Here is a 27,376-nt window from a genome sequence, read left to right as displayed (position 1 = left end):
TTTTCTCTTAGTTTTCAATCTCTTGCTACCCTGCCTAGGACTTTCAAAAAGTGCATCTTCCTAAATGATTACGTCACTCCTCTGATCAAAAACATGTAACCATTTCTCCATTGCCACAGAACAAAGTCCTGCATCTGGCATTAAACCTAAATTCTCAGTATGGCATTTAAAGTCCTCAAGGATTTATACCAAACCACTTCTCCAAATACTTTTATCTTTTTCATGCTTCAGAAATATATTAATCTATATTGAGCTTAAATATTGAAAACCCATAATAAACTTTGTTAATAATTCCATTAACAGAGTCCAGGCTTCTTGTTAAGCCCTCTGCCTTCTCTCTCAATTGAAGAAACTGCAACAGTTACGAAGGGTATAGGAAAGGGAAGGAGAGAGGGGCAGCAGTGTTTGGTCTATGAACTCTCCAGGGCCCTGTGGCAGATTGTATTTTCCAAAATTGCTATGGCAGTATTTCTGGCCTGACATGGTCTTTGGAACCTGGCCATACCTTTTCCCCAGAGGTGAGGTCTCTGTTTTCTCACTTGAATTTGGGCAGGAGCTTATAACCACTTCCACAAGTAAAATATGACAGAAGTGATGCTCTATGACTTCCAAAGCGAGGGTGTACAAAAGATAATGTAGCCTGCATTTGGCTCTCTCTGTCAGGACCCTTGCCCTTTGAACTCGGCCACCACAATGTGATGAAGTCAAACAAGCCTTTTTGCAGAGAGACCCCATGCAGAAGCCCAACTACTGAGGAACTTTGGCCCCAGCTGACCACGCCAGTGTTAACTGCAAGACACGTGAGTGAGTGAATGAGCCTTCAGATGACGCCAGCCCTCCTCTTCCGAGTCTCCCAGCTGAGGCCCAGACAGGTTAGAGCAGAGGCAGGCAGATCCCTCTGGGTTGTGTCAGAAATGAGATCCACAGAATCTGAGCATAGTCAACTGTTGTTTTCTCCACAAAGTTTTGGAGTAATTTATTATGCAGTCATAGTAAGTGGATCAAGCTCTTTGGGTAAAAAGTAGATATATTGCGTGTGTAGGGGTCTTCCTTCCTTAATTTTGAGTTAGAATGGTTGCAGAAGCCCCTCCATGTTATGATTACTTACTCAATATTTTTTTCCCAAGCCCCCTACCCCCTTCACTACAGGGAGTATGAAGTGATGCTTCATGCCTGAATTTGCAGTCTCAGCTGAGGACTCTCACCCGCTGGCCTCTTATGCCTTGGCAGCTGTCTTCACTGTGCGCTGGGCCTGTCAGATGGATGCCAACATTGTACTACCAGATGATTCTTTTTTCCTTTTGGGAACTCCTTAGGCCTTGGTGAATGTATAAATGTTAGTTAATTTCATCCTCAGCTATCTTGGGCAGTTTGAAGCAGTGAAATTATTGTATGTGTTCTCTATGGAAAATCACGTTCTGCTTTGGAATTTCTTCACGTATCAGTCTGTATTAAAATAATATTTTCACAACATTGATGAAAAGGAGGTAAAATTATAATAAAGTGCTGTGGGTGGAAAAGGGGTAGGAGATACTTTGCTGTACTCTTTGCAGCTCTCTTATCGCCAGTCCCAGAACATTGTCTGCCCTTCCCCGCTTCCCCGCCCCCCGCCCCCCACCACAGGCTTTTCTTCAGGCCCTTGCCTTTGCCTGATAGTCCCAAAAGTTGTTACCTTTTTAGCTCAGTTAAACATGCTGACTCCTTTCAGTAGTCATGCTCAGTGGCAATCTTGTTCAGCTTTATGCTCACACACCATTTGTTTATAATGCTTTCAAATCTTCTTTTGATTAAGATATCTATACCCACGGACATTTGTACACACACATAGTGAGGTCCTCACTGGTTTTTATTTCCTTTACAACATTTAGCAGAATGCTTTCCCCCTAATAGACCCTTAATACCTGTTTGTTAAAAGAATTTTTAAAAATATTTTTTAAATTTATTTTTAAAGGGGTAGGAGGGAGAAAGAAAGGGAGAGAAACATCAGTGTGTGGTTACCTCTCAAGCACCTTCTACTGGGGACCTGGCCCTCAACCCAGGCGTGTGCCCTGGCTGGGAATCACGCTGTCCACTCTTTGTTTTGCAGGCTGGTACTCAATTCACTGAGCCACACCAGCCAGGGCTATTGTGTTAAATTTCTGAATTAAATTTCTAAATGAAAATTAATGGTGAAAATCATAAAAAGAATATAATATTATAATAAGATTTCTATATTTTGTTATATCATATTATAATAAGCTTCAAAAATTTAAAACTGATTAGAAGACTCAACTGGAGTTCAGGGTGCATGAGTGTGTGTATGCACATATATATGTATATACATATTTATATGTGATGTGGTATTTCATTTCCTTCAGCATTTCAATAAATCCTTGTTCCCACTATTTAGGCTTAACTTTGTTTACAAACTCAGAAAAGGCTCAAGGGACCTACCTGGGAGAACCAGAGAGTTTTAGTGATGGCAAGCTATCACACATGTAGTGTTTAATCTGGATAGTTAGTGGAAGTATACCCTAATTATTCAGTTATAATTAAGAATTAATAAACTCTTACCGCAACTGAATGTGAAAATTTGAACATGGAAAGTGATAGAAAATATGGTAAAAAGGAGTAAGAAAGAAATTTAAGTGTTTTAACCATAGCTTTACTTTAAATTAAAAAGTATGTTAGCATATTTCTGTTTCAAAATATTTGCTAGGTATATTGAATAGTTCTCTCTTTGGAATTGAGGTAACCTACATAAAATTATTGTTTACAGCAAGTACACATGAATGAATCACACCTTATTAACAATATGATCTACATTTTTCATTCAAATATATTTGTATGAATCTTTTCATTATGCAAGATTTTTTCCAGCTACAGCATTTCAATTAACATACCCATCTATTTCCACATGAACAAGGATCTGTGTTAATTTTACACTAATTCCTAAGATAAATAATTGAGATATTGGATGTAATGCCTCAAAAATTGAATCTTGTCGGGTGCTTGAAGTAACAAGTTCTAAGCCATGAGTTAATCAAGAAAACTATACATAGGTCTTCATTAACATACCAAGAATCAGCCCACGAATAACAACATCACTGAACATACACATTTAATGGTGTAAAATTCAATCACACCTAACTTGGCCTGAAAATATCAGTATTAATAATTCCTTGTGTTTATGTAGACTTGAACCCTTCCTGTGGAGAGAGCAAAGTTCTTTTGCATTTCTTCTTTGATTAACCACATTTCAGAGCAGATGCCATTATCCATGAAATATCAAGAAGGCAAAGCAGCTCAACCAAGGTCACACTGCCAGAAAGAAATCTAAATCAGGTCTCAATGTTTTGTCTGCAATTAGTGCTCTTCTAAATCCAGAAATAAACAGGGCAAAATATGTTTCTATTCTTGGATACTTGGAAGACATTATATGGTCTCAAATGGTGCTGTCATCAGCCTCTGCCTCCCTCCCAAAGCTGTTTCCAATGAACAAGGAAGTATAGAAGAGGGGGAGGAGTCACCTGACAAGGGTTTGGAGGCCTTGATTCTGGAAAATGATATAAATGGAAACCAAAGACACACTTATGTATCCAACGATTATGAACTGTGGCTTGGTCATACACATTCTGTAGAATGGTTTGAAGAGGTGCTGTAGCATGATCATTCATGAGCATGGAATCAGGCACAAAGCACCCAGTAGTAACACTAACCCCTTTGGAAGTGCTTGAGGGCCAAGATTGGCACGTATGTGATTAACCAGATATTGCTTAATTGTGGAATAGGGGTAGAGGAGATTTGAAAGCATGTTGAAATTCCTAGAGTTGTCCTAGTCTCTTGATATGACCTTAATCCTTCCTTAGATGTAATTTTGAAGCCTGGTTGATACTTGTACCTATGCAGGTGGTGGCAGATAAAGAAGAAAGAAAGAAAGAAGGAAGAAAAGAAAGGAAGGAAGGAAGGAAGGAAGGAAGGAAGGAAGGAAGGAAGGAAGGAAGAAAGAAAGAAAGAAAGAAAGAGGGGAAGAAAGAAAAGAAAGAAAAAGAAAGGAAGGAAGGAAGAGAAGGAAGGAAGAAAATAAATAAATAAATAAATAAATAAATGGACTAGAATCTAGGGTTGATACTATATCTGTGCTGGAAAATCAAAGGCACATCCACCCTCATTCCTCTGTCAGAGGGCACTGGAAGTGACACCCATTTGTCATCCTGGGCTAGGTCCTCTTTATAAATCCATCTAGTTATAGCATTATCTTATCTTTCTTAAATAAAAAGCTTTTGAAAATTATAGAACAATAAAATTATTTCCCACATACTATATCCTGTTAATTGCCCTCCCTGAAAGCAGAGAAGTGTGGTAGTTTTTTTTAAAGAGATAACTTAAGGCAAGCAAAGTATTACAAGGTCATCTTAACAGCAACAGGTAAAAGAGCAAGATGTCCTCTATTTAGATAAGTCAACAGCAAAGCTCACAGAGCACGTGAACAGACTGATTCAACACGTTTCCAGAAGATGAAGCTATATTAGAGTCCTGAAGAAAACAAGGCTGAGAAAATTCTGCCCATAAATCAGCAATTACTGGTGGTTAGTCAATATCACAGGTTTGATAAAGTGCCAGAGCCCACTAATGGTATGAGAACATTAAGTTTTTGGTCACAAAGTCACAGCAAGACCTTGTTCAGATTTACTTTGGAGCTGTCTGGGCTTGGAGCTGTTGCTGTGAATATAAAATCTGATGTTTTTCTCATGCCCTCATTTCTGTGCTGCAGTTTCACTTGGTGAAAACAAAGGCAGGCTGGTGCAGAATAGCAGCTGGAGATGTGACACATTGGTTGAGAACTTTGATATAGAAAGGTAAATTGGTCATGTAGTCTTGGTATATGCTTAAAATTCTATTCCCCAAACTCTTCTAATATTGACTATTGGCTTCTCTTGAAAGATGAGCCAGCCATAGTCTTCTGAGACTAAAGGGGTGCCCACTTGTGCCATCGCTGCATAGATTTTTCTCTTGCACCTACCTGCCTTTTCAGTAAAGGCAAAATAGAATATGGATTAGCTTCCTCTATTCCCAGGGAATTCTAAAACTATCTGAAGGAGTCAACACAAATGTTTATAAGAGTCTATCTATTTACTTTTTTCAAGTCTCCAGTTAGAGTTGAGGTATTGCTTTGAAATATTAGTACCCGTTCATGGTAAATCTGCATAGTTCAGATACAACATTCTGCAAGTAAAATGGCCTAAATCTTTTTACTGAAAGTATAGTTAAGAATTCAGTAGCCTACAGATCATCTGGGACCTTGTTATAAGTTCAAAACTCAGGCTCCAATCCAGAATCAGAAATTGTATTTTAATGTAATTCCCAGGAGACTCATGTGTATATTAAAGTTGTGTTTTTAATTGAATAAATTTGACATATCACATTGTTTAAGTTTAAAGTATACAATGTATTTATTGATACAATGTATTATATGATGCATTTATATATTATAATATGATTGCATTACATGTAGCAATATTTATTGAATTACATGATTATAGTACAATATTATTGTTTATATTTATTATACTGTGAATTAAGTCTCTATGTCTTATTTACTACTTGTTATATGTGTGTACCCTTAAACACTATCACTTTCATTCTCCCTCCCGCATCCCTTTGTAACTACTGTTTTACTCTTTATTTTTTACAGATTTAACTTTATTAGATTCCACATATAAATGATATACAGTAATGGTCTTTCTCTAACTTATCTCACTTAGCATAATGTGCTCAAGGTCCACCTATGGTGTCACAAATTGGAAACTTTCTTCCTTTCTCATGGCTGAATAATATATCATTGTACATTAAAGTTTGGGAAGCATTGGTCTATAGGACTTTTATTATTTTTACTGTAAATTGTATTTGTCAGGCATTCCACATAAAACAATACCTGCTTAGAGTCCCATCTATAGTTGGAGGTACAGGCAAAACTGGAATAGAAAAAAAACCACCAAACACAATTTGTATGTGAAGTCCAACTCTTGGTCTAAATGAACATAAATTCTTATTAGTGGGAGCGTAAAATACTGATATTGTCTTTACAAAAAAATGGGCCCCTCTCATCCTCAAAATATGACCTTCAAAGAAAGTAGCTAAAACACCCACTCTTCTGAATTTCAAATACTTGTGTTGGTTCCCTAAAGAGCTATTTTTGAGCGATTGCATTAAGCTCACTTTGTAGCTGCACTAAAGGATATGGAAAAATATTCATTATTAGGGAAATAGGATACACAAATATGAAATTGGCTCAAGGCCTCTCATCCTATAAAATAGTCCAACACCATATGAATAGCAATCTATTTAGTAAATAGTAAATAAAGTGCCCAGTTCCATAACTGATCGGTCCCAACAGGCCACTGTTAAATCTTGCCTGGCCCACCTCCAAGTAGTTTGTGCTGTCCTCGCAGCCGCAGGCCTTCTCAGGGGGCAGGAGGCCAGGAGGCGGCCGGAAGGGGGAACGCTGCCAGCAGCCCATCCTGGCTTCTCACCCTCTTCTTTTAGTGACTTCGTGAGTCATTTGATTTGGAGGAAAAGACCCCTCCTCTAAAGCAATTAAATATCTCAACATTAAAGGCTGAAATGATAAGCAAGAAAAAATAGCAATAGTATAGAATAGGGAGCTTTATCTTTGGTAACATTTTGAGAAACCATTAGAGTGGAAAGTCAAGCTCTCCTCAAAATTCAGAATCCCTTCTATTAATGTATAACTAGGGGCGGGGGAAGGCAAGCCTTGTTTTATATGTTTTTTATATCTCTTTCTAAGTAACTTTGAAATAGAGGAATTTTTCCCAATTAGATGTTTAGTACTCAACCAAACCCCCCTAAACAGTTATAGTGTCACAAAAGATGGCATTTTAAGATGCAGTTTGGGGAGCAAAATTATGTTTCTGCCAGATTATGTTTGTCCTTTTTCACACTATCCATGAGAGATACAGAACTGCTAGATGAAGGAAATGCATCACAAAAGCGTACTGGGTTTGGGGAAAGGTTTATAACAAAAGTTCATCAATCATTATAAAGATTTCATTTTAAATGATGCTTAATAAATTATACCAGAGTCAATTTTATATACTATATATGTTTTATTACTCATATTAACTGGATGGGAAAATACTTTTATAGTATAAAAAATATTTTTATAGCTCAAAAAATAGGATACACTTCTTTTTTCACTTTAGTGTTTTTACATTTCAATTACATTTGAAATACAATATTCTATTAGTTTCAGGTATACAACCCAGTGATTAGACATTATATGACTTACTAACTAGTCTCTCCAATAAATCTAGTACCCATCTGACATCACACATAATTATTACAATATTATTGACTATATTCCCTATGCTGTTCTTTACACCCCTGTGACTATTCTTTAACTAATAATTTGTTCATCTTAATTCTTTTACCTTTTCCACCCATCCCTCCAACCCCCCTCCCATCTGGCACCATCAAAATGTTGTCTGTATCTATGAGTCTGTTTCTGTTCTGCTTATTTGTTTATTTTGTTCTTTAGATTCCACATAGAAGTCAAATAATATGGCATTTGTCTTCCTCCATCTGACTTATTTCACTCAGCACAATGCCCTCTAGGTCCATGCATGTTGTTGCAGATGACAAGATTTCATTCTTTTTTATGGCTGAGTCATATTCCATTGTACATATGCACCACTTCTTTATCTATTCATCTCTCGATGGACACTCAGGTTGCTTCCATATCTTGGCTATTGTAAATAATGCCGAAATGAACATATAGATGCATGTCTTTTTGAGTTAGTGTTTTGACTTTCTTTGGATAAATACCCAGAAGAGGAATTTCTGTGTCCTTCTTTGTCTCCTGTTATATATAGCCTTTGTTTTCAAGTCTATTTTGTCTGGTGTAAGTATTGCTACCTGAGCGTTTTATTGTTTGTTTGTTTTTCCATTTTCATTAAATATCATTTTCCATCCCTTTACTTTTCAGTTTGTGTGTGTTTTTCAATCTGAAGTGAGTCTCTTATAGACAGCATATATAAAGGTCTTGTCTGGATACACTTTTTTTATGCTCCAAAAATATCGGTAACCCAGAAAATCCTATTATCAATTTTTTGTTTTAAATACACAGATTATGTTACAATAGGGAAGGGAATTCACAGTTGTGCAAGGGCACAAATAAATGGATGAGTATTGCTTGTTTATCTGGACAATGTAGTCCCCTCAAATCTTCCACTGAGGACAAAATAATTGTGAGAGATTGAAGACTTTGAATTATGAAATGTTAATATTGAAACTTTCAGATAAACACATATCACTTCTTCTTTACTTGTATAGACAAGGGATCTGCCTACTACAGATACACAGGAACTCTTTCAAAAGTTCACTTAAAAATGGAAAAAATAGGGAGAAGAGGGACTACCTGGGGCAATGGCCACAGGCTTCATTTTCACGGCTGTGTGTTCATCCGGCAAGAACCATAGGCATGAAATTACTTCAGGAAGAGGTCTATTCTGTCTCCAGGTGCTATTTCTCCTACATTATCCTTTACCACTGACAATTTTTCATTAATGCTAAGTTTTAAAGAAAATGACCCAAGTTATATAAAAAGGCAAAGTATGAGTCAAAACAACACAAACAGCATAAGTTAGACAAGTTTTTTAAAAGATTTTATTTATTTATTTTTAGAGAGAGGCAAAGGGAGGGAGAAAGAGAGGGAGAGAAACAGACGTGAGAAGAGAAACATGGATTGGTTGCCTCCTGTACGTGTCCCAACTGGTGACCGAACCTGCAACCCAGGTATGTGCTTTGACTGGGAATCAAACTGGCGACCTTTCCCTTTGCAAGATGATGCCCAATCAACTGAGCCACACCGGTCAATACTAGTTAAATAAGGTTTTATTTAAAAAACATTTTTACAAAATATTTAAAGATATTCCCCCTAGGCCTGTGCAAATTCCGTCTAAAGTCTTATCAGATTATTTTGAAACATATTGCTGGTTTCTTTTTATCAGAGATATTAGAAATTGTTTATTGGAAACCATAAGTTAAGAGACCTACATTCAAGACTTGGCTTTGCCAGCAACTTGCCATAAATTTTTGAGTAAATTATCTAGTCTATCTAGTCTCTCTAAGCTTTTCTCTCCTCTGGCAACAATGGAAAGGATTAGACTAGAATAAATGTGAAAGTTCTATTCTGTCAATTTGTACTGGAAAGACTCAATTTCTGAACTTGAACGCGTTTTAATAAATATTAATAATATTCATACATTTGCATACTACTTTATAGCTCACAAAGTGCTTTCCACATATATGGTCTCTTTTAAGTCTCTCCAGTTGCCTGTGAGTCAGGCATAGTTCACAGAAGTGAGAACAAGCTCAAAGAAGTTGTAACTAAGCCAAGATCACAGAGGTACATACACGGCAAAGCTGGATAGACAGGTCTTCCTACTCCCAAGCTCAATTTTCTCTCTACCGTATTCGGCTACTTCAAGGTGATGGTGGTAAGGGAGTATGATTAGTTAACTTTTTGTTAAATCATAAAGAAATGTGATGTAATTTTTAAAAACCCACTGGATTTAAAGCCAGAACTGTTTCATTGACAGTTCTGACACTATGATTTTGAGAAGACACTTAACCTCTCTGAGCCTCATTTTTCTCATCTGTAAAGAAGGGGTTTGGACTACATGACTTTTGGGTTTATTTCTTGCTTAAAATTTTTATTTTCTTCTTCATGACTATAACTGTTTATAGATTAATATTTTGATAAATTAATATGAAAATGAAATTTTTTTGACTTTATTTGAAAAATTTTAAAAAGTACGCTAAGGGACAACTTCTACTGAATATTAGTCATGCTTTTTTGGCCACCAGCATATTAAAAACCTTGAACTAACATTACTGACTGAACACCACTTTCCAACAAACTCGTGAAGATTTCTTAGCGGGGTAAATAATTTCAGCTGAGTTATTTGAGAATGCATGGAGTTGCATTTTTCTGAGACATCTTGTCTTAATAGAAAAATCTACTTGGGAACCAAAGATAGAAAACCTAAGGGAACTCATTGTGAAGACATTTTTGGCCCTTTCTGCAGTGTGCTGAATGATATCTCTACTTCTCTGATATAGCATCTTATTGTCATGCATACTCCTCATCCCGAAAGTTTATAATCAGTAGACGTTTCATTTTAAAATAAAAAAAATCACTTGAAAATAGTGAAGGGTTATGATGATGAGTGTTTCAAGATTAGAGACAAAGAAGAGTTTTGTACCTGCTCCTTCTTTGCCTGCCTCCCCGTCTGAGTAGAACATTGTAACTTTTGAAGCTAGCACAGAATGGATCATAACCAGCTTGCTGAGCTGGTGGCTTTATGCACAATTAAGCTTTGTTGGGACTTTCTTTATTTGTAATAGTGCTGTTATGGCGTGGGATGCTATTCAGCTGCAAACAACATTCCATTTAATAACTAGGCATTAGTTCACCCATTAAATCAGCACCATCACTAACTGATAAGTATTGCCCTTTTCCTTGGCCTCACTTGGCTCTTCTGCCCAGCAAACAAAGAATGGCAATGGCATGGCTCTTGAGACAATAGGATTGGAGGGAGGGTAGATTGAGCAACGATGACCAAAATTCCATCTAGTCACAAAAATGCAACTTTGCTATAGTCTTTTCCTTTCCTTAAATATAAACTTGCATACTTTCCAAGAAGCACTTTAAGTGCCTTTAAAAACACAACTAAGCAAATGAAATAAAAACAATAAATAAAATAACAGCACCAACTACTACATCTATTTAACACCAGAGACATGAATATGTATGGAGGGTAGTCCTGGTTAGTATGGCTCAGGTGGTTGGGCATTGTCCTGAAAACTTAAAGGTAGCAGGTTCAAATCCCAGTCAGGGCACATGCCGGGGTTTTGATTTGGTCTCCAGTCAGGATGCATGCAGGAGGCAGCACATCAATGTTTCTCTCTCTCTCTTCTCCCTCTCTTCCCCTCTATCCAGAATCAATAAAAAGAAAAATGTATAGAGGGTCATGTACCAAAAGTTATAAGAATGTTCACAGTAGCATTGTTTGTAATAATCAAAATTAAAAACAGCTCAGTGCTCATCAGAGCTAGAATAGATAAAGAAATTATGGTATATTTATACAATAAAAACTCAAGAAGCTACAACTACACTCAATTACGTAAATACTTCTCACAAACCTAATGTTGAGAGAAAGAAGCCAGACTCAAAGGAGTGTATAAAGTATGAATCCATCTATATGTATAAAAGCAAAACTTAGCAAAATTAATCTCTGGTAATAAAAGTCAGGACAATGTCAGGTTGCCTTTGGGGAGGAGTAAAGGGTGGACGTTTAGGATAGCATATGAGGAGCTACTGAGTGCTAGTAGTTTTTTTTTTCTTTTTTCTTTTAAATGTATTTCTTTTTTTAAATTTTTCAAATACATTTGTCTCCATTTACCCGCCACCACTTTCCCCTCCCCTCCTCCCCCCGCCCCCGCAATCCTTCCACACCTTGGCTTCGTCCATGTGTCCTTCACACCTGTTCCTTGATCTGACCCTTCCCCTTCCTCTCCCTGCTACCCCCCTCCCTCCCTCCCTCCCTCCCTCCTGTCCCTGTCGGTTTCTTCTTTCTTTCAATGTTGCTGGTTATATTTTCCTTGCCTGCTTGCTTTGCTGATTAGGTTCCACATATAGGTGAGATTGTATGATATTTGTCTTTCATTGCCTGGCTTATTTTGCTTAGCATAATGCTCTCCAGTTCCATCCATGTTGTCACAAAGGTTAGTAGCTCTTTCTTTCTTTCTGCTGCATAGTATTCCATTATATAAATGTCCCATAGTTTTTTTATCCACTCATTTACTGATGGGCACTTTGGTTGCTTCCAGCTCTTGGCTATTGTAAACTGTGCTGCTATGAACATTGGGGTGCACAGATTCTTTTGAATTGGTGTTTTGGGATTCTTAGGGTATAATCCCAGCAGTGGAATTGCTGGGTCAAAAGGCAGTTACATTTTTAGCTTTTTGAGGAAAATTCATACTGTTTTCCACAGTGGCAGCACCAGTCTGCATTTCCACCAACAGTGGACTAGGGTTCTCTTTTTTCTACAACCTCACCAGCAACCGGTGTTTGTTGATTTATTTATGATGGCCATTCTGACTGGTGTGAAGTGGTATCTCATTGTGGTTTTAACTGGCAGTTCTCTGATGGCTAGTGATGCTGAGCATCCTTTCATACGTCTCTGGGTTGTTTATGTCCTCCTTGGAGAAGTGTCTGTTCAGGCCCTTGGCCCATTTTTTTAATTGGATTGTTTATCTTCCTGGAGTAGAGTCATATATATTTTGGAGATCAAATCCCTGTCTGATGTAACATTGGCAAATATATTTTCCCATATGGTTGGCTCCTTTCTCATTTTGCTTATGTTTTCTTTAGCTGTGCAAAAGATTCTTATTTTGATGAAGTCCCATTTGTTTATTCTTTCCTTTATTTCCCTTGCTTTAGGGGACATATTGATGAAAATATTGTTGCGTGGGATATCTGAGAGTTTCCTGCCACTGTTCTCCTCTAGGACTTTTATGGTGTCATGACTTATATTTAAGTCTTTTATCCATCTTGAGTTTATTTTTGTGTATGGTGTAAGTTGGTGGTCAAATTTCAATTTTTTGTATGTAGCTGTCCAGCTCTCCCATTACCAATTGTCAAAGAGGCTATTTTTACTCCATTTTATGTTTCTGCCCCCCTTTTTAAATATTAATTGACCATAAAGACATGGGTTTATTTCTGGGCTCTCTATTCTGCTCCATTGATTTATGTGTCTGTTCTTATGACAGTACCAGAGTGTTTTTATTACAGTGGCCTTGTGATATACTTTGATGTCAGGTATTGTGATCCCTCCTGCTTTGTTTTTCTTTCTCAGAATTGCTGCGGCTATTTGGGGTCATTTATGGTTCCATATAAATTTTTGAAATGTTTGTTCTATATCTGTGAAATATGTCATTGGTATTTTAATAGGGATTGCATTGAATCTAAAAATTGCTTTGGTTAGTATGGACATTTTGATGATACTAATTCTTCCAATCCATGAACACGGTATATGCTTCCATTTATTTGTGTCTTTCTTAATTTCTTTCTTCAGTGTTGTATAGTTCTCTGAATATAGGTCTTTTACCTCCTTGGTTAAGTTAATTCCTAGATACTTTGTTTTTCTTGTTGCTATAGCAAAGGTTTTTTTTTTTTTTCCTGATTTCTGCTTCTGATATTTCATTTTTGGTGTACAAAAATGCCTTCGATTTCTGAATATTGACTTTGTATCCTGCTGTTTCACCAAATTCACTTATTAGGTCGAGTAGTTTTTTAGTGGAGACTATAGGGTTTTCTATGTACACTATCATGTCATCTGCAAACAATGATAGTTTTACTTCCTCCTTTCCAATTTGGATGGCTTTATTTCTTTTTCTTGTCTGATCTCTGCGGCTAGGACTTCCAATAATATGTTGAATAGACGTGGTGAAAGCAGACATCCTTGTCTTGTTCCTGATCTTAGTGGGAAAGCTTTTAGTTTTTGACCATTGAGTATGAGGTTGGCTGTAGGTTTTTCATATATGGCCTTTATTATGTTGAGGTATGCCCCCTTTATTCCCACTTTGCTGAGTGTTTTTTTTTTTTATCATAAATGGGTGCTGTTGTCGTTTTTATTTTTATCTGAGTGGTGAATATGTGAAACTGCTCAGATTTTCTAAATATATATTTCAATAAAAAGTTTATTTGGAATTATGTTATAAATGAGAAACTGCTTTAGATTGGGTCTGAGTGCCTTGAAGGCATCAACTCAATTAAGATTCACTGGCAACCATAAAAGGATCAGGCTTATTTACTTATTAATACATTCATTTATTATTTGTAAAACATTTTTGATTTTAGAATAGACTGAGATTTACAGAAAAGTTGCAATGAGAGTACAAAGCATTCCTATATACCACTCATTCACTTCATTATAATAGCGCATTTGTTACAACTAAGAAACCAACATTGGTACATACTTTACTATTCTCTAATTTCCACTTTTTTATTTCAATTTCACTACTTTTCCCACTAATGTCCTTTTCACCTTCCAGGATCCCATTCAAAACACCATTCACATTTTTCTGGTCCTGTCTCCTAAGACACCCTCTGGTCTGACAATTTTTCAATTTTTCCTTTTTTTCCCCATTAACTTGACAGTTTGTTCAGGCATTTTGTAGGATATCTGGGTATTCTGATATTATCTCAAAGTTGACTGCGTTTATGGGTTTGGAGGAAGAATATCACAGGGATGACGGGCCCTTCTCATAACACCATATCAGGGTACAAGCTATCAACTTGGTTTATCACTAATGGTATTAACTTTCATCTGGTCAACGTAGAGTTTACCAGGTTTCTCCACAATAAAGCTACTTCCCACTCCTTCATATTGTTTGGAAGTAAGTCATTAAGTGCTGCCTACACTCAGGGGGAGTTGAGGATTAGGTTTCAATTCCCGTATAATTTCCCGTTTTGTATGCAATCTATACTGCACATCATATATGAGCTCAGTTCATATATATAAATATCATTATTTTACCTCTTTAGGAGCAAACAGATAGCAGGTATGTGTAGTTCAACATATCATTATTAAATGTTTTTCTATCAGTGGAAACCTTGTAATAAGATAAATATGATGTAAACTTTTAAAAAAGGTGAGATATATACTGAAAAAAACAACTGAGTAAGGGAGATCCTGAGAGTATCTTCTCCACTGGAGGTAATGATCACGGGCTTCTGAAGGCTGGGAACGACGTGAGCGTGCAGGAAGGATATGTATCTGGGGCAGAAAAGGCTTGCAAACTTGGTGAATTATGCCTTTAGAAGACAGGACTTTGTCTCACTTTTCTTCTGAAGATCTTACCAACCGCAAGCCCTAGGCATCACCTGATCCACCAACTCTGAACTGAAGAAGCCCTACCTAGCAGGACTACACTACAGGCGGCACGGCGGTTCCAAAAAGAAACATTCCGGCAGAGCGCTTGCAACCACTCTCCGCCGGAAGTAACTGGGCAATTTAAAGGGTACGCTCGGGACGGGGAACCCTCGTCCTGGGAGAGGGCGGTCCCTACGCCTCCGAGGGCCTCTAGCAGGAGCAGCGCCCCGCCCCGCCTCCTTCTGGTCCCGCCCACCTTGCAGCCACCGCGTCACGCTTCCGGGTCGCGCAGGGCCGGGCTCGGCGGGCTTGCGCAGCAGTGCGGGATTTCGGGGGCCACCGTTGCGCCCTGGCTTCCCGGCGCCGCCCGGTCGCTGGTGAAGCTCACGGCGCGCTCTCCCGGACCCTCCAGGGTACGGCCCTTTTTTTATTTCTCCCTCACGCCAGTCTCCGTCTTCCTCCTTCGGCGCTGGGGCGGGCCGGGCCTTGGTGGAGCGCCGCGCTTTGGGAGCCTGGGTGCGCTATAGAGGTCCCTTGCTCGTCTCCCCTCCCCTGCCGCCCACGCCGCGCTTGCGGGGTTTGTTGGGGACCCTGAAAACAGTTTCAGCCCTCGGGCGCTTCTTCTCTGCCCACTAGTCTGCCCGCAGGACGTGAGGTGTTGCCTCGGCTAGCGAGCGGTGTACAGTGTTTACACTGCGGCGTCAGCGGGTTCTGGTGACTCCGCAGCCCCTCTGTGGCCCTGCAGCCCAGCGTTGGCCCCCTGCGCGTCTGTGTGTGTTGCTCCTGTGTGTGCTTCTTTGATATTCCTGTGGCGTCCGATGATTTTTGCCTGGCCAGGCCCGTGTCTTCGTTCAGGACTGCCACGAGATGCCCTGCAGCAGCCTTGTTTCTATGTTTAGTAGTGTCCTTAGAGTAATGATGAACATCCACTTTGCGTCCCTGTCAACATGTTAGCAAGGGGAGTGGTTTTGCACATTTCCTTGATGGTATCCCAAGTACTTACTGCCGTAGTCTCGGGTTGCACTCACTAATTGAAATACACAAATGATTAGAAAGTCAAGACCATACACATTTGTGGTCAGGCAGTTGCGTAGATTTTAAGCCCTGGACGACTCAAACAGGTGCTGGATCTTGCTTGTTCTGGTTTGTTCCAGGACACAGGCTGCCTTCTTACTGTTTTCTGGTGTGCATTCCTTGGTTTCTAAAATTCAGATTATAGGTACATTCCCCCCCACCCCCGCCCTTAAAGCTCACTTCATGCTTCCTTTGGCAGTATTACGTATTGCGCCTGTTGGTTGAGTAGAGGGAGATTTTTCTGATACATCAAACGCTCCTACAGATTAAGTTCTCGGGGAAAAGGGTCAGCACTTACATTTCCAGTGGCAAGGTGCATCACCCAATAATAGGCACTCTTTAAATCATTCGTTGAATTGGACGCTTCTTCCTACACCTCTTTCTTGGGCACCAACTTTAAAAAATTTTTAACCGTTGTGCCAAGTATTGGCTTCTCTGAATCGTGCATTTTCATGCTCTTCTTTTTTGTTCTGGACTTGAAAATCAGGTCAGCTCAATGTAAGAAGGTTAATTTCTTTTTACTAATGCCACGATCCCTTAATGCAATTATAGCCATCTGTGTAATGGCATCTTAAAATGTTGCTAACGGCCTATCTTTTGTTTCGAACTATGGTCATTGAACAAAAACTGTCCTTTCTTTATTGTGTTAGTCTCATTGCCCATCCCCTTATATAATCCATTTTAACTTAATGGTTCTAACTCTGGTATCTTCTTAGACCATTTGTTAACATGGATTGTGTATATCCACCTCTGTTTTCTTCTAATATTTTTCAGTCGTCTTATTCTTCCTATTTAAATCTTTAACCTACCTCCACAGTATTTAGGGTAAGAAAGGAAGTAAGGCTCTACCGTTTGTTAATTGTTAACTAGTGACTCCATCATTATATGTTGAATTCAGTTTTTCCCAGCTGATAACAAATACTATATTTATCCTAGGCCCTATTTCTTATTTATCCTTGGCACTTCTGAACTTTTGTCTGGCTTCCTTTGCTTATACCATGCAGCTCTTATTATTCTAGATTTATAATGTGTTTTAATGTGTAGAGATTGTAACGATACTTGGCATATTGTTAATATCACTAAATATTTTTGGAATGAATACATTTAGTCAGGTAAGTTGATTTCCTTTTTTAACCCTGCCTCCTTTTGAAGCTTCTTGCCTGTTCTTGAGATAATTTTTTTAGCTTGCTTTTCTCATGGTCAGTTGAATCATTAACTGTTGTTAAATCCTTGCCCTGGCTAACTCACAGCTCTCCACGTGGAGTTGCTCCTCAGAGTTATACATGGAGAAGCAGCTCAATTCAAAATCTGTATGTCTTTTGATTTTCACTGTGTATTTGAAGTGTGGTGTTTCTCCCCTCATCAGCTCAGGACTGTATGCACCTGGTTTCAGCAGCTCTAAGGGGTAAATGCCTATAGAGTGATCCCTGGAACAGCCCCATGTCTGTCTGTATTTTTGTCATCCCAACTGGGCATCTTAAATATAATGAATTTTCATGTGTTGCTATAATAGATACCTAGAAACTTTATGAGATCATAAAATAAATGTATACATTCTTTTTTTAAAAAATAAGTTAAATAATATATACAGAAATAGCCAAAAGAGAAAGTATGTGCCCACTTACCCAATAACCCCATTCCCTAGAGATTATCACTGTTTAATCATTTGTTTTCTCTCCTTTCAGACATTAGAAATAAATGTGTGTAAGCCTACAGTCATTTCATAAATGGTGGTGGACTACATATAACTAACTATAACTTCCAGTAAGTCATAATTGATGACAGTCTATGTGAGTGCATATAACAATATCTTTTTAAACTTTTTGGTATTTCATTGTAGGAATAACCAAAAATTTTAATCTCCTTATATATAATTTTTATATAACCAATCCCCTATTGACATTTAGCCAATTCCAAATTTATTTCTGTTACAAACAAAACTACAGGGATCATTTTTGTGTACATATATATTTGCACGTTCATTATTTCTTTAGTGTAAAAATTTAAACATGAAATGCTGGGTCAAAGGATAGCTATGTTTTAAATTTCGATGGATTGTTCCATATTGCTCTTCAGAAGATTGTTGAAAGAGCAAATTTATACAATTTATGACAATGCTTCTATTTCCATGTCATTGCCAAGAATTGTCAAGACTGAGATTTTATGTTTCTTGCTAGCTAACAGTCTTAATGGAAGCTGGCAGAAGACATGAGACTCCTGCGTCAGAGACAAATCACAGCTATAAAAGTAGCCAGAGGATCATCATTTTCTTGTGCTGCTTCCTTGAACTCTAATTTACAGTGGGTGATGTGATGAGGGCCAGATGATTCTAGCATGCACAGTAGATTACATTACAGGAGAGGAAACCTCAGCTCAGGGAACCTGAATCTTTCATAATAGGCTGCAAGTAAACCTGCCTAACCTTTGTCCTAGATAGAGACATTAGCTATTATTATGCTAGATAGGAAATAAACCTGCCCTCTCCTCCAAAAGGAGACCTTTTTTATGAAGGATGTTTGCTATAGAAACACCCTTGAAAAGATAGTTTGGAAAAAAAGCTCTGCTTATAGGACATGGAGAAATGTGAGAGACCTGTGAGGAGTTGTCTCAAAACCGTTGCTAAATCATACAATCATTTTTTTACATTTATATAGTTTTATGAATGAAAAATACTATTTTATTACTGCTTTAATTGTGCATTTCTTTGCTTATTGACAGAGTTGAATATCTGTGTTTATTAGCCATTTGTATTCTTTTGTTACCTGTTTATGTTTATGTAATTTTCTGTTGAAGTGTTACTCTTTTTCTAATTGATTTATAATAGGTCTTTACATATAGTGGCTATTAATGACTTGGCATATCATTTGCTAGTATTTCTTATAGTTTATTCTGTTTCTGGAAGCTTTTGCTGTATGGAAATCTTTAATATGTATGTTGTCAGTTCTGCTATTCTCTTCCTTTATGACCTCTGAATTTCCACCCCAAGATTATTAAAATATTTTTTGTACATATTCTCTTATTGAATAGTTTGTATTTTGCATTTAGATTTTTAAAAAATGGTTGCAATGAAAATCTGTGTTTACTTTTCTAAATATCTGGGCATTGTCCTAAAACATTTTTGATAAGCTATCCTTTCCCTATTGTTTTGATTTGGCACATTCATTATAACATACTATATTCTTATTAATTGTTTTCTCAAAACTGACAAATCAGTAAGCAAAATATGTTTGTCTCTTACAGCGACTATTAATTTGTTTGAATTCATTCTTATAGATTACTGTATGTAGTTGTTTGTTCTTAGTGGATTTTAGTCTTTCAAAATATATCTTTTTTGCCCTGTTTAATGACTTTTGCCGTGAAGTCTACATTGTCTGATATTACTATTACCATCTCTGTCAGTATTTTGTGTACCAGATAGATCTTTATTGCCCATATGTTGATTTTCAGCCTTTTTACATCATTTTGCTTTACCTCTCTTATACATCAAACTTCATACAGCTGGACTTTGATTCTCTTTTCAGTCTTCACTCCTCTCAGTCCGAAAGTTTGTCATTATTTTTTTGCACTGTAAAAAAACTCTCTTTTAAAAAAAGATAATTACAAATTTGCATGCAATTAATTATGAGAAATGGTACAGAGAGACCCTATGTGCAGTTCATCCAGTTTCCTCGTATGGTAGCATCTCGCATAGCTATAACATTATACCTAGGAAATTGACATTGATATAATCTACAGACCATACTCAGATTTCATGAGTTTTATATGTACATGTGTTTGTTTAGTTCTCTGCAATTTTCTGTAGATTTTGTTACTACCACCTTAGCCAAAATACAAACTGTTGCATCACAAGGATTCCTTGTAGGAAAGGGTTTATCTTTTAACAGAAAAATTTAACTTATTCATACTATTTTTTCCTCCCCTGAAAGTTTGCAAATTCTAGAACCATGTATAATTGATTTTCTGTTACTCTCTCACTTCCATTTAATAAGATGAAATCTCGATTCCTTGCCTTCCCCCCCATTCTTGGTTTGATTTTATTTCCTTTTTACGTTACTTCTGTTTTTCCCTAACGATCCCTTTCAACTTTACCAGTACTGTATCTGTAACGATTTAGATTTAACTACAAGGTAACTAGTTACTTTTGTATTCTGTATTCCCCTTTTAAATATGATTTATTTAAATTTTTTTGTTGACTGGAATACTTTTTTGACTAATGTTTTTAAGAAGAGTGATGGGAAGTATACCAGCATGTCCAGAAATACTTTTTGTCTTCTATGTGAATAAGAGTTTTAGTCAACTTTTTCCCTTTAGAATTTCTAAAGTATTACATGATCCAGCATTTTCTTGAATTTTGGTCAGTTTCACTCTTCTTGAATTTTTTTTTATAGATACTAGGTTTCTTGCTTTTGTGTTCTAGGTCACATTTTTTCAATTTTAATTTTCAGGGTTTTTTTTGACCATCATGTCTATAATTTCTAAGAAATTAAAAAATTTTTTTAATTACCTTGCTCTTATATGTGGACCTTCCTTGTTAATTCACTCTGAAGATAAAGAGTTATTATTTTAAAACCATTCTCCTATTTTTTGCATTAACCTTAATTAGAGACCATTTGCTTTAATTGCCCAACTTTTTTCCCCCGTCTTTAAGATGGCTAATTCCGTACACATGCACACATATGTATGTATATCAGTGCACATCTATAATAACTGATTTGGTTCTGGTCAGGAAGCTTTCTGAAGTCATGAAAGTCAGTGTTTTCTTTTCCAAACTGGTAGTTTCCTAAGGCCAGGTAAGTGGTTGAGGCTCTGAGATCAGTTTTTGCCTTGGGCATAATGAATGGGCAGGACACAGCAACTAGCAGATATCTTTCAGGGTGTGCTGGTCAGAACAGACTGATAAACCAGGCCCATAAACAAACCAATATGGGGTATCAAATCTCCAACTTGACTTGTTTTAGTGTAAAACGAAGATGGAAAACAAAAGCATATAGAACATTTCCATCACCCTAGGAGTTCCTTTGTGTGGCCCCTTTTTTAGTTGTCATAGTCAACTATCTTTCCCCTGACTTCCTGGGAACCACTGATTTGTTTCCCTTCCCCATAGCTCTGCTTTTTCAAGAGTGCCATATAAATGAAATTGAACAAAGAAGGCTTTGGGTCTGTCTTTCACTTACAAAATATGCTTTAAGATTCATCTATACTGTTTGCCTGAATCAATGTTCATTCCTTATTACTGAGTAGTATTTCATTATGTGGTTGTACCACTGTTTATCTATTTGCCTGTTGAAGTACATCTCGAATGTTCTCAGGTTGGAGTGATTATGAATAAATATACTATAACCTTTTGTATACAGATTTTTGGTTGAATGTAGGTTTTCAACACACTTGGGTAAACATCTAGGAGTGGCTTTGTCATTTTGCATTTCTGCTGGAAGTGCTTGCAGCATGCAATTTGATATCATCTTAAAATTTTATTAAACTGTAATTAACTGTTTTCAGATGTCAGATATTAAATACTGCCTGTTCCAGAGTTCCCCTTTTGAAACTATGCTTGATGTTTCCTACTTAAGTAAAATGGACATACAAAAATATGCCATAAAATTTTTAAAAAAGGTATATTGGTCTTAATAAAAGTTAAAAACTTTTTATAAGATATTATCAGATAGATGAAAAGGCAAGCACAGACTGGAAGGAAATAGTTGTGAACCGTATATCTGATAAAGATTGTAATTAAAATGTATAAAGAACTCTTACAAATCAATAATAAAAAAATCTGATTTTAAAAATGGGCAAAATAGACATTTCACTAAAGAAGGTACAAATGGTAAATAAGGTGATGAAAACATGTTCCATAGCGTTACTAGTCAACTGATAACTGCTAATTAAAACCACAACATATCAACACCCACCCTCTGCAATGGCTAATGCATGACAATATTAACTATTGGTGAGGTTGTGGAACAACTAGAAAGGGCTCTTGTATATTGCTGGTAGAAATGTGAAATGCTGCAGTCATTTTGGAGACATTTTGGCACTAATAACAACTAAAATGTTTATTAACAGGTGAATGGATATGTCCATATAATGGATATGGTTCAGCAGTAAAAAGGAACAAATGGCTGATATACATAACAGAGATAAATCTCAAAGGTACACTGAGCAAAATAAACTAGACATGAAAGAATACATATTTCACTAATATCTAACTCTAGAATAAAGGGCAGTCTGATTTATAGTGACAGGAAGGAGATTAGCTTATACTAGGCGCAGAGAGTGGATGGGTGACTGGGAGGGGACACCAGGACAGCTTTTGGGCTGATAGAAATGTTCTGTATCTTGGTTCTGGTGGTGGTTACATTGGTGTATGCCTTTGTCAAAAGTCACTGAAGCATACACTTAAAATGGAGTACATTTTTTGGAACATAAATTATACCCCAAAGCTAATTTAATAATATTACGTGCTGTTTTAGTTAATTACTCTTTTAGTTCGAATGGCTAGCAGCAACATACCTATGATCTTGTGCTTGGACTTTTCTTAGGAAAGCTAAATTTAGTATACTTTTATTAGGTAAAATGCTCTTTATTTTAATGTACACAAATGTATGGCTAGTATTGGGCTAAAGTAAATTTATATTTTATAATTTTAGTAGGTAGAGGGAGATATTTTTCTCTCTTCAGTGAGTCCATTAAAATTATCCTCAACCAAGTATCCCTTATTTTTATTTTCTTTTTTAAAAGATTTTATTTATTTATTTTTAGAGGGGAAGGGAGGGAGAAAGAGGGGGAGAAAAACATCAATGAGTGGTTGCCTTTCACACGCCCCTTACTGGGGACATGGCCCACAACCCAGGCACATGCCCTGACTGGGAATTGAACCAGCGACCCTTTGGTTCAGTCTGGCACTCAATCCACTGAGCCTCACCAGCCAGGACTCCCTAATTTTTAATAATCCAGGTTTTAGTTAAATATAAATTGTATATCTGCTGATGATTTAGGATTATTCCAGTTGCACGGTTCTTCCCATTTGGATGGTTTATTTCTACTCATCATTAAACAGTGAAGAAAAGGGTAAATATATAGTCAGAGCATATTTAGTCAGATCATAGTGACATTTGTATCAAAAGTATTTCATATTATCATAACTGTGTAATTAGAAACATGCCCTTCCTTGTCACTTTGTGATATAGTACCTTGGGCAGGAAGAAGGCTTCCAGATCTATTATATCAGAAAATCACAATCCACTTATCCTACAGCTCTGCTTTGTTTTAAAAAAAAAAAAATTGACAATTCTTTTTTCTCGCTACTAAAGATTATTAACATCCCTGCCAGCTCTAAAAGTGCCCCTGTACTGTTTCATAAATTTAAATATGCTTAAGAAAGTCTAGGAAAGAGAGAAAACATTCTGCAGAAACCATTATTAATTTCTAGTTTAAATTAATTCTAAATCTTATCTCTTGTTTCTGACAAGTCCATTCCTAGTTTGACTTTTTAGCACTTCTTGCTAAGTCCTCGCCATTTGTTCATTAAGTCAACAGACGTTTTGAAGTGCCCTCTGTGTTTCAATACTTCTTGTATATTCCTGGAAGAGAGGTATTGTTTGCCTCTGGTTTTCAAGCTTTTTCCTCGGCCTTTACAGTTTTTTTTTCCCCCTGCCGCCTCCTTCTGCTTTACTTACCTGGATTCCAGGAAGCTTTAAAGCTGGATGGGAGGCTGTATTCTTCTGTTCACCCCTGTTCTCTGTTCATCCTGCTGGTTCAGTTAAGGAGTCTACCTATTTATTCTATATTGGAAACTTGTTGATTAAAAACTATAATCATAATAAAAATGTTTCAACTGGAGGAGAATTTGCTTACAGGAAGAGAGGCACATAAAGTCATCATACATTCCATCCCAGACACTGTTACATTTTTTCAATATAATACAGCAATTTTCAACTGGTGTGCAGCAAGAATTTTTAAAACAGGTAATGCCTGACTATTTAGTCAGAGGCACTGACCTTTTTTCTTTAGATTGTTTAATAAAAAATGACAACAGCTAATACAATAGCTGTCCTGTGTGAGTGAATCAAAATTATATCTATTTTTGGTCAGATTGGCAAAAAGTTGTTTTTGGTATGACACAATTTTAATAATTAGTTTATGTGTGTGCTGAGGTGAAAAAGGTTGAAAGTCACTGATATAGTACATTGAAATGTAAATAATTATGATGAAGGAAAAAGATGCTTTTGCTAATAACAGTATCAACCAGTCTTGTTATCCTTGCTCTTATATTATTGCTTTTCTTGTGCTGTCTCTTTTCTCTTGTTCTGTGGATGAATTTCTTTTTCATCCATAGTTTTTCCAGTTCCCCATAATCACCCTATGGTCTTAGCACAGTTTTGAAGTGTTAAAAAAATCATTGTATTTGAGAAAATAGTTTTCTTTTAACTCTCCAACCATCTCTTCTATGAATCTTTCTTTAATTTCAATCAGAGTTTCTTTGTGGCCAAAATCTAGTCTTTTACATATTCAGGGGCTGCTCTTATACTGAGAGAAGTTACTACTTTTTTTACCTTCTCTTTGAACAGTAAAATTTCAATATGTATACGATTCCTTATCGAATGGCTTCAAAGAAGTTCGTACATTTGATTCTCACCTATTGTGTTTCATTTTTTATTATCCATTTTCCCCTCTTTTCCACTGTATCAAGATATGGAACTTTTTTTGCTTCATTTTTTGTACTACATGTGCCTTATTTTGAAGAGTCACTGGTTTTATTTCTGTGCTTATTTTAATTATCTTCTACCATCTACTCTGACAATTTTAAAAAAACAGAACAAATGTTTATTGAGCATATATTGGCATGTACTAGGGTGTAGTTATAATTAAGACACATTCTCTGAACTTGGGGGATTGTCTGTTAGGGTTGAAAATGACCTCAACATGTAGGAAATGACACACAACATGTAAGAGCAAAGAAGGAGGTGGCGGATAAGGTCTAAACCTGACCTTAAAGGATGGATGAGAGGATGCCACACTGGGGGATACGAGGGCATTCCAGAGGAGCCCGGCCTCGGTGGAAAAGCACAGGTGCAGTTCTGGTGGGTATACAGCAAGTGTGGTGGGAGAAGGCTTGTGCCAAGATTGGCGAAATGTTCTGGTGTATCATTTCATCAGAAAGACAGCCTTCCTTTACTGGCGCCTCTATACATTTGAATGATGGAGAAGAAGACCCAGGAGGAGACTGAGAAGCAGCCGAGAGGTAGAAGGAGATTTAATAGCTTGTGCTGCTGTGGAAACCCAGAGGGGGCGGGACTGGAAAGATGGTTGCTTATGAGCATCAGCTGTGGACTAAATTCAACTGTAATTCCACTCTTCTTGATTGATCATTTCCTCCATTCTCCCATGTCCTGATTTCTGGACGCAACGAGCAAAGTCCTTTCCTCGAAACAGTGTCTCTTGATCAGTTGCAGCAGAATTCAGAAATAACATATAAGGTTTGGTCGTTTTTTTAATTTGGTACCACATTATTCACTCTATGACCTTTTGGTACGGTGCTGCAAAGCTGCCTAAATGCTTTTTTTTCCTTTCACTTCATTGACATGTTTCTGTGGGATATTTTGCAGGTAAGTATTGTGTTATGATGCCTTCAATATATGACATTGCCTGATTGCTGGTCCTTTTCTGTGTCTTTTCACTTTAAGTTGAGAATTCTCTTTTGAGTTTTAAACTCGTTTTCCAGATTCCTTCATCACACTATGAACCTAGCCTTTGTGTGGCCCTGGCTCAGGTTCACTCCCATTGCCTCCTTTTGTTTATTTCATGAAAAGTCCATTCCTTCCTTTTCCTCTGCCGAACACAAACCACCTTCTCTGCAGTTCCTGCCATCCTGCTTCTCTCCGCCTCATCGACTCCCCATCTCACTTCAAATCTCAGTAGTAAACATATGTTCTCCCTTGTCTGTACCTCTTAATTTCTCTTTTCCACTGTTACTGCCTTCTCTGTAATTGTATTAAACTTTGTTAAGCATTTTGTAATATGAAAGACATAGTTGAAGACAAAGTTGTATTATAATAAAATCATGTCCTATAAAGCACGTTGTTTCCCAAAGAGTATGAAAGTCTCATGATACAAGTTAAAATGACTATTGTTTTTATTTCCTTGATTATGCTAATATAAAAGTTCAGTGTGTTGCCGAGAATTTTTCACCACATAATCATTGCAGATAAGTGATTGGATTAAACAGCTAATAAAGTAAAGGTCGCCCTATTCCTAATTACGATATTTTGATAAATGGAATGTAGTATTTGTATATGTTACAAGAATCTTTAAAGGAGTGTTTTGAATGAACTGGAAAGGAAGATGTCTCCCAAAAGGTATATTTTCATAATCACCGTTTTGGAAAAATTTAGTGTACCAGGCTAATATTTATTTATTTGCACCAGGAGGGGAAAGTAATTTTGTTTTTGAATCCCATCCTCCTTACAAAATAGAGTTATTGTATCCTTTGCACTGGTTTATTGCCCATTAGGATATTCGTTGGTTATCACAAATCACCTCCACACCTTGGCAGAAGTCCAAACAGTACATGGACTGTTTGGGCTTCAGCATTGGTCATTGCTGAGGTTATGCCTCCACTTCCTTTCTCAGCCTCATTTCCCAAGGAAAAGTGCTATGCATTTTCCTTCTTCTCCATGTATTCTTCCCCACTCCGAAACTCGTTTATGTGTCATCCTCGTTGACTGGAAGGGGCTTTAGAATCAGCTAAAGATGTTAATAACAATGAGTTAACACATTTTCTATTAAAATTTCTGTGCCTTGTTTATTTTCAAAAATTTTTAATTTTATCAGGTTTTTTGGAATAGTGTTGCTGTAAAAGAATAAATATATTTGCTTTCACAAAATTCTTTGTCATTTTTAACTATCTTACAAAAAATGAAAGATTATTATTTGTAGTTGGAAAAAATAAAGCATTCATTTACATTTCTCTTGTACAATGAAGATATTTGAACATATAATGCATATATTGACAGTTTATAACTCATTTTTATATATGTTGCCTCAAAGCAAAATTTTATTTAACTTTAACACAGCCTAAAAATGATACTGCCGATATGACACTCTTGCAGCTCTTGATATTATCCCATAATCCACATGGTAAAAGCTGGCTGGAAACAGTTCAGAAGTTTGTGGTTTGTATGTCAAATAGAATTTGACTTTCACAATTTGTCTTAATTTTTTTGCCAAGAGTTATGAACGTACATGTAAATGATGATATCTTATTTGGCAGATTTTTTTGGTTTTGTAAAACTTTTACTTTCTAATGTAGTTTTATAAAGAAAGTGAAAAGAGCTTGATTGAAGCAATTTATAGACTGTAGAGTG

At 36.8% G+C, this 27,376-nt stretch overlaps 1 protein-coding gene across 4 annotated transcripts in view; it reads left to right on the top strand.

Annotated features, from left to right (window-relative positions):
• The first annotated feature begins 15,214 nt into the window (after positions 1–15,214).
• The window catches only part of FBXL4 (F-box and leucine rich repeat protein 4), a 66,449-nt gene continuing 54,287 nt past the window's right edge, over positions 15,215–27,376 (top strand). For 2 of the 4 annotated variants that reach the window (XM_054569741.1, XM_054569738.1), the window contains exons 1-2: positions 15,215–15,352; positions 17,699–17,777. The gene's annotated coding sequence lies outside the window, so the exon portion shown is untranslated. Of the gene's footprint in view, positions 15,353–17,698; positions 17,778–22,088; positions 22,164–27,376 lie in introns of those variants that run through there. The other 2 variants (XM_054569739.1, XM_054569740.1) reach the window with 2 other exon arrangements.

This window comes from Pteronotus mesoamericanus, unplaced genomic scaffold, assembly GCF_021234165.1.
Source record: "Pteronotus mesoamericanus isolate MK-2021 breed Mesoamerican mustached bat unplaced genomic scaffold, CSHL_Meso_final contig_20, whole genome shotgun sequence".
NCBI lineage: Eukaryota > Metazoa > Chordata > Mammalia > Chiroptera > Mormoopidae > Pteronotus > Pteronotus mesoamericanus.
This window is presented reverse-complemented; position numbering and strand designations above follow the sequence as displayed.